We start from the raw sequence: 14,324 nt of genomic DNA on the forward strand, positions 1-14,324 counted from the left end.
GTGAGAAATTTTGCAACCCGAACAAGCTCGGAAGGGATGGAATGCGATGGGATTCCCCCCCCCCAGGCTTGTCCTCCACTTTATATAGAGTTTGAAAACCGCGGTGAAAGGGGAAAACAACCAATGAGTTACAAGCCAGGGGGAGGATACAATTTAACAAGAACCACTGGGGGAAACTGAGCGGCAGGGGTTATAACAGAACCAATGAACAACTGAGTAACCGGGAGTTTTCCCAAACCGGGGGAGGCGGCTTGGACCCGGGCACCACCCAGGGGGTGCGGCTTAGGCTTCTGAGCTGCCCCTCGACCCACCCTCTGAGTCTGCCTCTTGGGGAACTCGATCCAGGGGAGGGGCTGGGATTGATTGGCATCACACTGCCCCAGCCCCGCAGTGGGCTGGGTCACCGCAACACAAGAGACTGCATATTTCTGAATATGCATTAATTTCTTTTCTTGTAAGCACCGCAAATAATCTGAGGCTAGTGCCAGTGGGCTCATTTACAATAATAAGACCCTAACATAAGCAAGCATATATTGAAATTCCTTTAAAGCCAACAGAATTATTTTTTAAACAAAGAATTAGTGCACTTTCATCAACATGACTCCTAGCTAAACCCAACTAAATCGGTATACATTTTTAAAGAAGACAGGTTTTGTTCTCAATCACTGTTAAGAACAAAGGAAGGGAATATATGAAAAGTAATTGGTAGTTAAGTTTACATGCAAGTAGCAGTGAATCAGAGAAGATATTTGTCTCAGCACAATCAAAACATAAAGAAACAAATCAATAGAGATTACTGTGTGAGAATAAACTAATTAAATTTTGTGTAAAGAAAGATGAAAGTGCATGTTGCTCCATGGATAAAGGGCAAAGACATGAGCAGAGACAAAGCTGGGATTCTCCTCAACAGGTAAACTGATAAAAGGTCAAAATCCACATACAAAGCAGTTATACAGAAAGCTGACCTATTCAGCTACAAGACAGGGACAACTCACTAGCTTTAGTGCATAAGCTATTATGAATGAAGTAGCTTACAAGCTGGAGAAATCTGAAGCAGGCAAATATATTATATAATATGTATCATACACATGCATGTATATGCACACATCTGTATGCATATAGATCCTTCCCAACTGAAGTAATTATTTTGCTTTCAGAATAGGATCCCATGGATTATTTGCTTCTTGCTATTATAAATAAATTTGCATTTTCTCAACTCTTGATTGTATATAGAGTATTGTTTCAAAACCCTTCAAATTGGTGGTAGCTCAATTTTTTCCCACATCTTGTCAGAAGCGCAGTCATTTCTATAGCTCCTTTGAAAATCTGGCGCTCTAATTCATGTGAAAGAGTTAGCTTGCCTATTTTAGTAAAGCTATTATAATATATAGAGATATCAACAAGATTTTTAATGTCTGATTATTTCTCTATCTGCAATTACTTGCTGTAAAATCTGTGGTACCACTTGTCCTTTCTGGGTACCAGGCCCAGCATGGGTTCTGATTCCTCTTACTTCTATGGGGCTCCTGTGTTCACTCTGAAACTGCCACTCTTTTCCAGATCCACACAGAAGCCTTTCTACAACTCATTGCAGCTGCAATTCCAGCACCACATCAGAACGGCTACACACACTGGTGAAAGTTATGAGCCATAACTACTCATATATACATACTTACAGAACAGAGACATGATTTTCAGAAACCTGAATGATAAAAGGTTCCTTCAAAATAAAAAAAAAAAAAATTAAAAAAAATAAAAAATAAAAAAAAAAGGCTTTCTATGGTCCCACCTTGTTTATGTATCCAATTATAAGGAGATCAAGCTCATGTTGGTATTCACTTAATTCCAGTACTTATATACCTCACTCATAATGGCTGGCTACCATTCTGACAAGACACTCTTGCCTCTCCAGGAAGGAAGAACTTAGTTTCTTATCCCAACAATGAAAGCTGAAAAACGTTTAATTCAATTCTCCACTGAAGCCACACAAAGGTTTGAATAATGTATGCGCCTTTAATCCATGGCCCCATTGCTCCTCCAGTTCTGTCTCTGTCTTGCTCTTGTTTTCCTGTAGCATTTTGAATCAGAATGGATTATGCACAAGGGACCTTCATGCACTGCAAGCTATTTGGGAATTTAAACAAAGTCCTCTAGCTTAATTAGCCTCTCCTAAGGTGATAAATGCCACTTTTTGATGTTGCGAAGGGGGTTCATGACTAAGTTAATAACTGACACTTAACCATACTTTTCCTGAGCTGCAGTGGTAAACATATCATTTCCCTGGCTTCACTAATATAACCAAGTGTTAACTCACAGTACAGACCCTGAAGGAAATGTTAAGAGAGGAATAACAGCTTTGCTGCATTTGCATACTCAGGATGCACAGTAATGACTGTGAGTATTAAAGCTTGTTACATCTTCTTCAAGACTGTAAACAGGGAACATCCTTAACTGATAGAACATCTAAGAAATTCTTAACACTGCTACTCTCCTTGGAATGAAAATCTATCATGAGAAAGCAATTTTAAAAGCAGGGGACAGATGAATAATTCAGTAAAAAAGATGTCAGTCATTGAATAGACAATAGAAAAACTACTGCTTTTTTGTTATCGTTATAGAGGAATGAACAGAGGTCACATCAGCCTTACACAAAATAATAAACAGTTTTAGATAAATTAAAATGGGAACCCTTTTGACATAGTATCAGAATACAAAGACAATATATTTTATAATGACAAAATAAAAATATTTTTTAGATAACTTCACAGTTAGCCTGTGAAGTTTCCGGCTACAAAAATTGCTGAGACAAAAGGTTTACAGGCCTAAAAATACGCACGAATCAGATTTACACCACAATTGTTATGTTGCCTTTCCTTGGTCTTAAAATTAAGAACCAAACATGGTTTAAGGGGAAAGGGGTTTTTACCTCAGTATTTATTTAAGAATCTTTAAAGACACATCACTTTGTCCGGGTGGAATGTGCCACAATGCACACCAAAATGCACCCGAAATGCACACACACGATAGATCATGTATACAATTTATAGGCCTTGCAAATTAGCATATCTATCAAAGATTCCCCAATGAGAAGCTCAAATTAACCACCCCATCCCGAGGAATCCCCCCTGGATGGGCCTATCTTACTTTACAGGATGTTCTAGGGAAGACCTTGGTTTCTCAGGATAGCATAGGGGTTTCTGGCTTCCAACTGCGAGGCCTCCAGGATGTTTGGTCTCCTGGTTTAGCAGAATATTGGGTCTAAGCTAAGTTATCAGACTTAAGGAATTATAAGTATGCACGCTAAAAGCACTGGGGATACATAAAAGCTATATAAAAGGGTATATAAAAAGTATATATAAAAAAGGCAAAAAAATCATCATGGCATCAGTTAAATACAGGATTTTGTTAGGAAAGCTTCACTTTACATATCTAAACTAAACTAGTCAGGCTAAGTGTCTATGTGTGCATGTGCATGCATGCACAGACCTACACACATGTATAGTGGGATGAGGGAAAGGGAAGAGAATGGAATTAATGGTATATCCTTGATTTTGACCACTCATTTACGTTCTTTTATCTCATCTTTCAAATACTCTGCAGTCTGGAGAAAGGGGTTGATTTATCTAGGCACTTCAGCTCTTTGGAATACAGAATACATTTTCTTAAATTGATGTCTCACAACATATTTCTCTTATAGAAGAAATCAGAGAGAAATACATCCCATGATTCCTCCCTTGTAGCTTTACTTCTGATTCTGCTCCTTCTGACCTTTTCCAGACTGTTTTTCCTCCATCTTTGTGAATTTATCTTTCTAATACTTAAGAGTGAGATTGACCTGCAGAAAGTGGATGTATTACTAATTCTAGAAGTGAAAAGGATTCTAGCTATATTACTGCTGCCAAAATATTTTAATAAATGTGTAATTTTTACTTTTCCATGGAATATTTAATGAGCATCAAATATTCATAGAGGATAGATAATATTCAAACAACATCTTTAAAGGATTAAAAATGTGCAACACTCTCACAGTGATTACTACATTAAGGCCTACAATATATTTTCATTAGGCACAAACGGTCTCCAAGGTGATAGCAAGAAAAAAAGATTTCAGAACTTTCAGTACTATTTGTATGGAAGTTCATATCCAAATCTCCATCTTGGATAGCCTTCATGTCAGCCTCTCTCCCTGCAATCAGACAGCAGCTATCCTCACTGTCACTCATGATTTTATTCCAACAGTCTGAACACCATTTGGAAATGAGAACACAGGTAATGGTACAGGAGACCTAATGCAGATTGTGTGATTATATAATATTTTAAGATGTTAAGAAAATACAACTGTGTTTAAGATATCTTCCAGTAAAACATAATCTTCTGGGATGTTTTGAAGAAAAGCATGTTGCCAACCACTCCAACAAGACAGATAGTAATTTTTCTCTTCTTTTTCTGTTTCTTCTTTCTGTCAAGCAGGTGCTTTGAATACCTCTGGAATGTTATTGTGCACACTGGGAAAGATCTGCCATGCTTCCAAGCACACAAAGTGCTTAAATGTACAACTACAAAAATCAGAAGTCTAGGGGATGTAAGATGCAGTACAGAAAAATACAAACACACTTGTTTACAGAATATAAATCTCAATAATTCATATCAACTACTGAAGGATGCCATTCTCTCAATTTATATTTCTTCCTGTCTCACCAGGTTTACTACTGTTTTTGTGAAAAAAGAAAGGAACAAGAAATTCCAATTTGGTAAAACTGTCTACACTAGTTATGATGGTTGAGAAGTAAGAAGAAAATTAGATACTTAAAATAATAGATTATTAAAACCAAAGCAGATGTACAAAATACCAACTTCCCACATACCCAATAAATATCTTCTCTAAGCTGACGTTTCTAAAAAAGCTTCTTACAAAGTTCATATTTCTTTTTCCTGTTTCTTTCTTAAAAATCTGAACTAGAGGAAGCACTGAGCTTCATGACAGCTAATCCTTACTTTGTTTTAACCATTGCTCAGTCAAATTATTTTATCATGTCTGTGTGTTGCTAAAATAAGGATAGTAATCTTTGATGCTTGTAAACATTTATTTTTAATGGGAGAAGGGAATGTTTGGACTACTCAACTAATTTTTTCTGCTTCACTTAGAAGTTCTGAATGAAATAAGACTGGAAGATTTAGTCAACAGGTTTTTTAATTGTTGGAGCATAGGATAGATGTACCCTAGCTATCCTGGAAGTGTTTACTTTCATTTGCTCAGGAAACCAAAATTCATAAAGCAATGAGGAAGAAGCTATAGTCTCCAAAATGGTCTGCCAAAGAGTTGATTTTGCTATTACTGGAGATGCTGAGAAAATTCCTCATAGGATTGAGCCATGGTAGAGCATTTAGTCAGCCTTTTTGTTTTGATCTATTTTTATCTCCAGCTGTCAGGGACACAGAGGGAGACAACACACAGCAAGGCCAGAGTTCTTGCCAAAGAATAGTCTGTCTTCCTTCTAACATTTTGAAAGACAAGAGTAGGAGTCCTGAAAGCACCTTTGGTAAGTACTTGTTTTCTACAAGTGTGAGAGACTGAGAGTGGAAACAGAACAGGTTTCTGAACAAAATTCCCCAGAGTAGACTCTAAGTACACACTTCACTGACAAATTTTATTTTACAAAACACAGGCAACTCATTTTACAACACTTCTCTTTTCACCTGCTACTAGTAACTTATCTGAGATGATACAGAGATTGCAATCACTTTGGAGAATCAACAGTGGTTTTTTCCTCCCATGAGGGATAGAAATGTGAGAGGGGAGAAGGGAAAGGTGAAGTAGCAAAAAGAAAGAGAAAAGGTGATGGTTTCAAGAGACCACAATAAGGATCTTCCTGTTTGAGCACACTGTAGAAAATGAAATTATTCTTCAGTTTCTCTACTTGGCTATGGTTCTTGTTCTGTGTTTCCAATCTATTCCTAATGGGGCAAAAACTTCAGGAACTAAACATTATCCAGAGCAATAATGACAAAGAGATTTACCTTAATATCAGCTAGGTTAGCAATGGAATACTAAATGTTACAATTTGGCTAGTCTATCTGAAATATCCTACATTTACAGAGCCACTTGGATGTATAGAAGTGATACATGGTATTTTCCAAGCCTGTATATTAAGGACATTGTCATTTTTATTGAAGAGGTTCTTGTCTACCCTCTTGCATTCCACACCACAGGACAATCTTGGAAAGAGGAAAACAGATATATGGTTGTCACATTCAATGAAACATAGTCAAGGGGTCTGTTACTGTAACGACTTTGGTCAGAACTACCAGTCACGCATAACTGAAACAGAGGTTTCTGCTCCCCAAATAAAGTTGTTTCTTATGCACATGTGTATACATATAATTCTTAATTCAGCTGTAAATATACAGTGTCAGCCTTCTAACAAGCACAATGGATGAAGCTTAGTTGGGCACATGCTGAGATATCCATGATTTTCCACCTGGGCAAGAGGAAGTTTCGAATTTTAGAGCCCAGCTATTACCAGCTGCAACAACTGTGTGGGTTTTTTTGAGATGCTCTAGGCAAATTACAGAGTATATTGACTTTCACAGGATGCACTGTCAGTCCTGCCATGTGCTGAGATTGTTGTGAGACTTTGATTATGTGGACTTAAAACTTCAACCCCACAAAGACAATAAATCGACAAATTTTGAGGTTTTCTTTAACAAGCTTTAAGTGTCTTTAAATCAATAATTTACTTGCTAAATTGCCAGGAGGCTTGTAAATTCCCGCAATGGTCTACCCAGAATAGTCTGGTGTTTTATATGGAGAGATTTGTAATGCAAAGAGAGGAGAAAGGGAAGAGCAAATGCATTCCTGGATAGGAAAACAGTATACTGAATGTTCATAGCTTAAGACAGAATATATATAATCAGAGGAAAGCAATTTTGAATTTCCCTATCAACCTTCTACTAAAAGCAGCTAATAAAAAACTACACTAATCAGACTGATCCATGAAATGGGACAGAAACCTCTTTATGTCTGGAATAATCATGAAAAGTACTGTCCCCTTTGTGCTAGAAGTAGGATTATTGTTCTGCCATTAACCTCCTATAGAGGTAGCTGAAGAGCTGCCACTTACAGAGACTTACTCGTCACCAGGTGTTAAGTCATCATTCTGTAGACTGTGGGAATTAGACCAAGAGTCACAGATTTCTTGAACAGGCATTCAAAGCTTGAGTTACGCAGCTCCCTCATCATATGGCTGCTTTACGCCCTCATTCTTCTGCAGGATATGTTGGACTTGTAGCAGAATAAAATCACCCTGGTGACACCCCAGGGACAGAGGATCTCCTAGAAAAGGAAGGTGTGGAAATACTGGCTGTTCATAATGTCCAAACCACATGGGTACTAGAGCCAGCTGGCACAGACAAGAAGATGGAGCAAGCCTGCCAAAAAAGCAATTCTTCTGCAGCTAGAATGCTAAAAGGCATTTGATGGGAGGCATCTAGTGAAAAGAAGTTTGCTTTTTGCCCGGCTTATCAAGCAGGGCTAATCATGCTGAAAGTGTTACTTTGTACTTTCACAGATATTTTCCCTCTTACCTAAACCATGAACCTGTTCTAACTACAGAGAAGAGCTGGAAAGCAGTATTTGCCTCTGTCAGTTTGCTCACTTTTTTGGAGAATATCTGTGACAGGGGTGCTATTTTAGCTTAGATAGGTCTGAGAATGTATTTCATTACCCTTGGGTTATGGCAATTTCTAGTTCAAAAAATCCCAGATTCCACTGCAGCAATCTTACCTTTAAATTGTGCTGTTTAGCTCAAGCATTGGAAATTGGGCAAATTCGATATTGCTACACGGTGCTCAAACGCAGGTGAAAAAGGAGGCTTTTGCTGTTTTACTGGTGTGGCAAATGCTTTTGACCCATCTTATTCATTGATGTCATCCTGTAAATTATTGCAGAGAAAAATGTTACCTAAAAATGACTGCATAACTTTTGCGTATAATGGAGACATGGAAAGGATTTCTCAAATTCTTCTGGACATACCCAAGGGTCTAAACAAATCACTTGAACAGCTCCCTCGGGCATAATATGAAGGCCAGTGGTTTTACTCTGCTAACCTCCACTCATCTGTTTTGGATTCCTGTTCATATTGGTATTACTGTCAAGTCGCTAAAGCCAGAATCATCTTAGGACACCAGACAAAGTGTATGCCTCTGACATGGACATTATAGACTCTTAAAATATAATACAGATCCCAGAAGATCTCAACACCTTCAGCAGCTTAGTTCAGAGTGAAAACATTGATGTTTATCACCCACCCTATTACTGTCAAACTTTGCCTCCAGCTATGCAAGTACCAGGACAGTAGCAGCAGCATTTACATCAGGCAGTTGTGAGAGGTCTTTGTGTGTGTCCTCAAGCGGTTTGGAATATAAGGAAATGTTGATCATGCCAGGGGATTCTGTGCTGAGATACAAGATCATACAACATGAAACAAATAAGGACAAGTACACACACTGACATTTTCTGAAATAAAATCTTATTAAGGAAACTTTCTAAAAATAAGGGATCTACATCAGGTTTTAGTTCAGACACATCTACTCATTTTGACACTCTTAGCTCTTCAATACTTGTTACTTTCATTGATTAATTTTCATTAATGCTGCACAAACACTAAAAAATTATGCCCTCTACACAGACAGCTTACAACTTATATATGATACTAGATATCATTACAAAATTGTCATCTCCTGCTCAGTGGAAGCCCAAGTAGGGAGACTCTTACTTTACTTACCTGCATCAATTTCTCTCCTTGATTCTCCTACTCTCAGTAAACAAAGATTCAGTGAGAGAGAGAAGTAATTCCATTCAGGCATGCAGTAAAATTATTTGGCAAGGCTCCTAACCTAGATGTTAAAAGTTCTCTGCTCTTTACAAAGTACCTTTCATTGAAAACAGATAGCTCTTACATTCCATTGCCTTTGGATTTGGCACTTGGTGGAAAGCTAAGAGATCACCACTGTCAGAGGCAATAAAAGCAGTTCTTCTGTACAGCAGTCCTAAAAGCATGTAGTTACCTGCCAGAAGTCCTGCAGAAAAGCAATCTTTTTCATACTCCCATCAGCAGTGTAGGAATTCAATGAGAAAATTTAATTGTTGATGATATTATTATTATCCCTTTATCCTAGTTGTGTATCAAATATCTGATAGAAACATATCTGCAGATGCTCTGCTGTTCCAGCTTTGTCATTTCTTGATGAACAGGGAAAACTTTCCTAGAGATTTGGTGGCTCTGAGACACAGGACCACACCCCTATGTTAATTCTGACATGTGACTTTTAGCTTAATATTTCACTAGAAAATATTTTGCTCCCTGATAACAGAAATTGTTTTTCACAGGTCACACTGTTAATTTTGAGTAAAGTATACATTCTGTGCTCATACCTGAGACATGTAACAAACAGACTTGCATTCTGTGAGGGGCAAGGTCACAGGGACGTTTAGTTGATAAATGCTCTGTTTTGAAGCTTTGAGTTCTTAACTCTGCTGCTTTGTCTCTAATCCACTTTTGAATCTGGGCTGCTGGGGGAGAAAACTGCTATTTCTGTGCTAGGAAGGTCAGACAAGTGGATTAACATGAGAAAAAACATCAGTAATCTCTTGATTTTTCCATTTCCCAATTTATCGTGTAACAGGGGAAATATTGCAACTAATCTTTTAACCTTTTAATGGGACTAAAGATGCAAGTAGCTCAGATGCAACACTACTTAGATTGGCTATCACATACTCTTGTTTTGGTTTTTTGTAGCCAGGAAATGCTTACATTTGGTGCAACTTTGTTTTTGGTGGATCAAGACCTGCATATTTGAACAAATGCATTGGTTAAGAAATCTTTACAGCCAAGTTCCAAGACTGACAGTTTCCTACTCTCTCTCTTTTAAAGTACTTTGGTGCCGTAGTTCTTCTGACGGGTTCTGTGTGCTGGCAATTACCCTGATTAAAAACCCATTTGAGACTTTCTAAGGTGACAGCTTAAAGTTTTAATGCTCCCTGTGATTTGTGAGAAGGAATGCACACTGTTCTCAAAACACATGAGCAGTTATTTAAGATGTGGCAAGCCCGAGCATTAAAATACAAGAATGCCAAAGAAGGAATTTGTCCTCTCCAAATATTTTTGGCAAAAAGAGAATACTTAATGTCGGTAAAGAACATTCATTTTTGTCACATTCACAATAACAAAACGATGACTAGGAACATATTCAATACATTGGATTATATTTGTGTAGCTCAAATTCTTGGAGGTCTAGACCTGCAGGAGCCACTTCTGTACATTAGAACAAACCAAAGGTTTGTTATAATTTTTTGGTAGATGTATGGTCATTTAGAGGCTGTCTGGAAGGTAATATTTTGATAGAGCACATACTGTGAAAATGTTCCCTCCCAATCTCCGTCATTTCTGAACCCAATCTCAGTCTTGGCTCTAAGCAGGCCTCACTCTGGGGGGCTTGAATTCTTCTGTAGTAAGGAAATCTCTAATGCCCTTGTTTGTCTCGTGATTTTCTGGAGGCCTAAAATCAGTATATGCTGCTAAGATGATGAAAGGAAAACATTTTTGGTTGCTTAACTCCTGAGAACATGCTAAGGTTATTTATTTATTTATACTAAATACTGAAAATCAAGCTCGGAAACCTGAGAGAAAGACTGACAACCAAGTAGTTTATCTGAAGTGGGATGAAGTGCATCTTGGGAGACACTTGTTTCTGGTGTGTTTTCAATTGGATTATAATAGTTAGAGAAGAGTGTTATACAGATTAGGAAATTACCTGCATAATAAAAAGAGATGTTATTAAAGGAAGCAAAAAAAAAGTGTAATGTTATAGCACCATAGTGGTACTGGAAAATTAAGATGGCAACTCATCAACCAGATTTTATTCCTTACCTATCTCCTATGTCTTTTTCTTTTTTTCAGAACAAGAGATAGAAATGAATCAGGTTATCTATCCAAAGAAGTACACTGGCTAACTTTGAAAAAACTCTTTTGCACTACATAGCCAACCTTAATTTGCAGACAGTAAAAACCAATCAACAAGACAAGAATAAGTATTTTTTCTAAAGCTAAGCTGGTAGAGATCCTTGTCTTACTGTAATTCTTCTTATCTCTGTCTCATTTGAAGAAAGCAGAACAAATGGCATCCTTAAATTTCTCTGCCTATTTTGGCCAAAGAAACTTAATATTTATGAGGGTTTTAATTTGTTTTCCCCCACTGCTTCCTTTCATTATTTTCCTTCTTTTTTCTGCCTGCTATGATAAACACTTGTCACATGAGACTAAGGGCATCATTAACTGCAATAAAGAGAAATCCAAAACATCCTAAATATTGGATGCACCTTTTTCTACTTTTATAAAATCAGAACTGTCCAAGCACTTTTACTGCTGTCAAACTCTATCTAAAATTAATTTTAAAAGTCAAAACCTTCTGACAAAAGCTCTTTTCTAGTCACGAGGAAGACTGCTATTGCACTTGAAGATGAATTACATAAATTCATTCTCTCTACATTCCAACAGGAAAAACAAATAAATAGCCTTCTAAAAAAGGGAAGGGAGTAGGAAGGAACGGCAAGTCACCAAACCAATGAATAATAACAAACATGGCAGCAACATTTTAAAAGACTGATGTCTTTTCTAAATAATACTCTAAAAATGAATTTGTCAGAAAGGTGTACTTCAGGAAAGGAAACACTCCTTTTGCTTTGTTCATAGAAAGGGAACATGTTACCTTTCATATGTTTATATCACAATTATCAGTCCAAACAATATAAACTTCTGCTACTTCTACTACCTGCAGTCCTATAGAAATTAATTGCTAGTTAAACTAACTATTCAAATTTAAAGTACTGGAGGTTTATTATACATTCAATATAGTCTGTGTTAGCATAGAATTCTATCTTACCCAACTATACTATAGAAATATATATATATATATATATATATATATAAAAATAATACTCTCTCTATATATACACACTATATATATATATAAAATACTATTAAGAAAATTTCTTGCATTACTGGAAAAAAAACAATTGAACCTTAATAAATGTTGTCTACATGCTGAAGAGCAATAGGAAAGAGAACTTTCCCTTCCAGTTTACTGTGGCCATCTACAACATAATATTTAATAAATAATATCCATATAAACTTACAGTCAACAAAATTGAAAAAGGAACTATGGAAATTTCAAGTCAAGTTTGGACAAATCTTATTTCTGACCTTGAAAAAGAATTTTGCATGGGAAAATTGAGAAAATTTCATTCTTACCTGCTGGTAAGAGAAAATTAGTATTAATTTTTTTCATTTGGGAAGCAGTTACATGCAAATCAATTGAATTTCAGACACATTCTCTAGGTTTTTCCATATTTACTCAGATTGTCTCTCTCTCTCAAATACTCAGACAAACACATAGATGAAGCTGTAAACTGTTTCCAGAAAAGCCACAAGCACAAAGGAAGACAGGAAACACAGGGTAAAAGAATGAAAGACATGATCCAGTTAGATGTACAACTAACCAGCTGACCTTACAGAGTTTAGGTCACCACTTCAAAGATACTACTAAACCACCATGTACTTCTGTCTTTATGCACTCTGCGTCCCTCAAAACCCTAACTATAAATGACGGCATGAACGATAGTCCTAAAGGACAGGTAGGTTTGGGAAGACAATCACCATACTCAAAACATCCCCTCTTCTTCCTTCTTCTCTATATACTGAGCATGATGTCATTTGGTTTGGAATAGCCCTTTAGTCATTTTGGTCAAGACTGAAGTATGCAGCCAGGTTCAAATTCAAGGCTACTGCTAATTATGTTGGTAGAAAGCTTTATTCAATTTACATGCATCCAATAAACAAGCCTTTTTCTACTCCACAGACCACACCCATTTTTACAAACAACTTATTAGACATCCAAAAACACATGCATTTTCTTTCTTTTAATCTCTTTATCCATTCTATTATCGGATACTTAGTCTTTGTACTTAAATCAATATTGTTGTGGTAGCATGAGAAATTTTTGCTACATTGATTTCCCATAGCACTGCAATGGCATATTAGCTCAAGGTGAAGAAGCTAGCAGGATGAGAGCAATAATCAGAAAAATAATGGAGGAATTAAAAGCCAGATTGCATGTAAGAAATTGAAATGTTTTGTTTGGGTTCTTGGGCCATTATAAACTTGGAGATCAAAATAAAATGGTTGTTAACATCAAAGGCATTATATCAAATCATCCGTTTTTGACAAAATCAACATCCTTAAACATGTTAGTGTATGAAGTGTTGGAACCAAACAAATTATTGTTTACTGGCATCAGCTGAATCTTCTAATGCCCTGTATGATATTTTTCTTCCAGTGTTCTTATTTTTTCCTCTTAGATACTATTGTATGTGGGTGATTGTGGTAGAGAAGGAGTGTGCCTAGATATTTCACAGAGAAGAATAACCTGAATCAGACCATACGTCTGACAGTGTCTAAAATGTAAGGTAAAAGCTTCTATTATTAATAAACAAGTGCTTTGGGATATAACTCTAGGTTTGTATCTATGGTTTAAACCATGAGTTCGTCAAAGTAAAAGCAATATTGTTACTGGTGATAAAGAATGTGGCTTTGCTATCATGATAACTCACAGTCAGTCTTGCACAAAAGTCTTTATGTATCTGATTATTCCCACTGCAATATTAGCTTGAAAACTGGCTTTAAGTTAGAAGAGCCTGGACACTGGTAAAGAGCTGTCAAAATTCAAGCTCGTGGAACCTACAAGGCAAAGTCCAGCTAGCAACCTCCATCTTCACCAGTGCAGTGCTGGTCATGTGCTGCTGTTCCTGTCATGAGGGCAACATTTTGCAGAGGTGGATGTTCTAACACTAACATTTTTCAACAGTTGTGTCAATGTGGATGTCTTGGTTTGAAAGACGGGTGTCTGCTAAGGAAGGCAGAAGCCTCCCTTGGAATGGCAGACGTAACCCCTTTCCCTCCGAGTTATTATAATTTTGAAACCAAGGGCTTTTAGGCAAAGATGTGGGAAAATAGGAATAACAGTTCTTTACTACTATATATATATATATACATAACCAGTCAAACAAACGACAATAACTCTGGCAGTAACAGCAATCACAAACCCAGTCCCAGCCTTCTCGGCTGTCAGGCTATTTCCCCTCGGGTGCAGTTCCGCTCGCAGCCGGCAGGGGCGCTGGCGGCTCCCGGTGAGCAGGGCAGGTGCGATGGTTCCCCCGCGGCTGCAGGGGGCGCTCCGGAGCGAGCTCGGGGAGCACGCGGCACCGGTGC

This window comes from Corvus brachyrhynchos, unplaced genomic scaffold (genome assembly GCF_000691975.1).
Source record: "Corvus brachyrhynchos isolate BGI_N302 unplaced genomic scaffold, ASM69197v1 scaffold115, whole genome shotgun sequence".
Taxonomy (NCBI): domain Eukaryota; kingdom Metazoa; phylum Chordata; class Aves; order Passeriformes; family Corvidae; genus Corvus; species Corvus brachyrhynchos.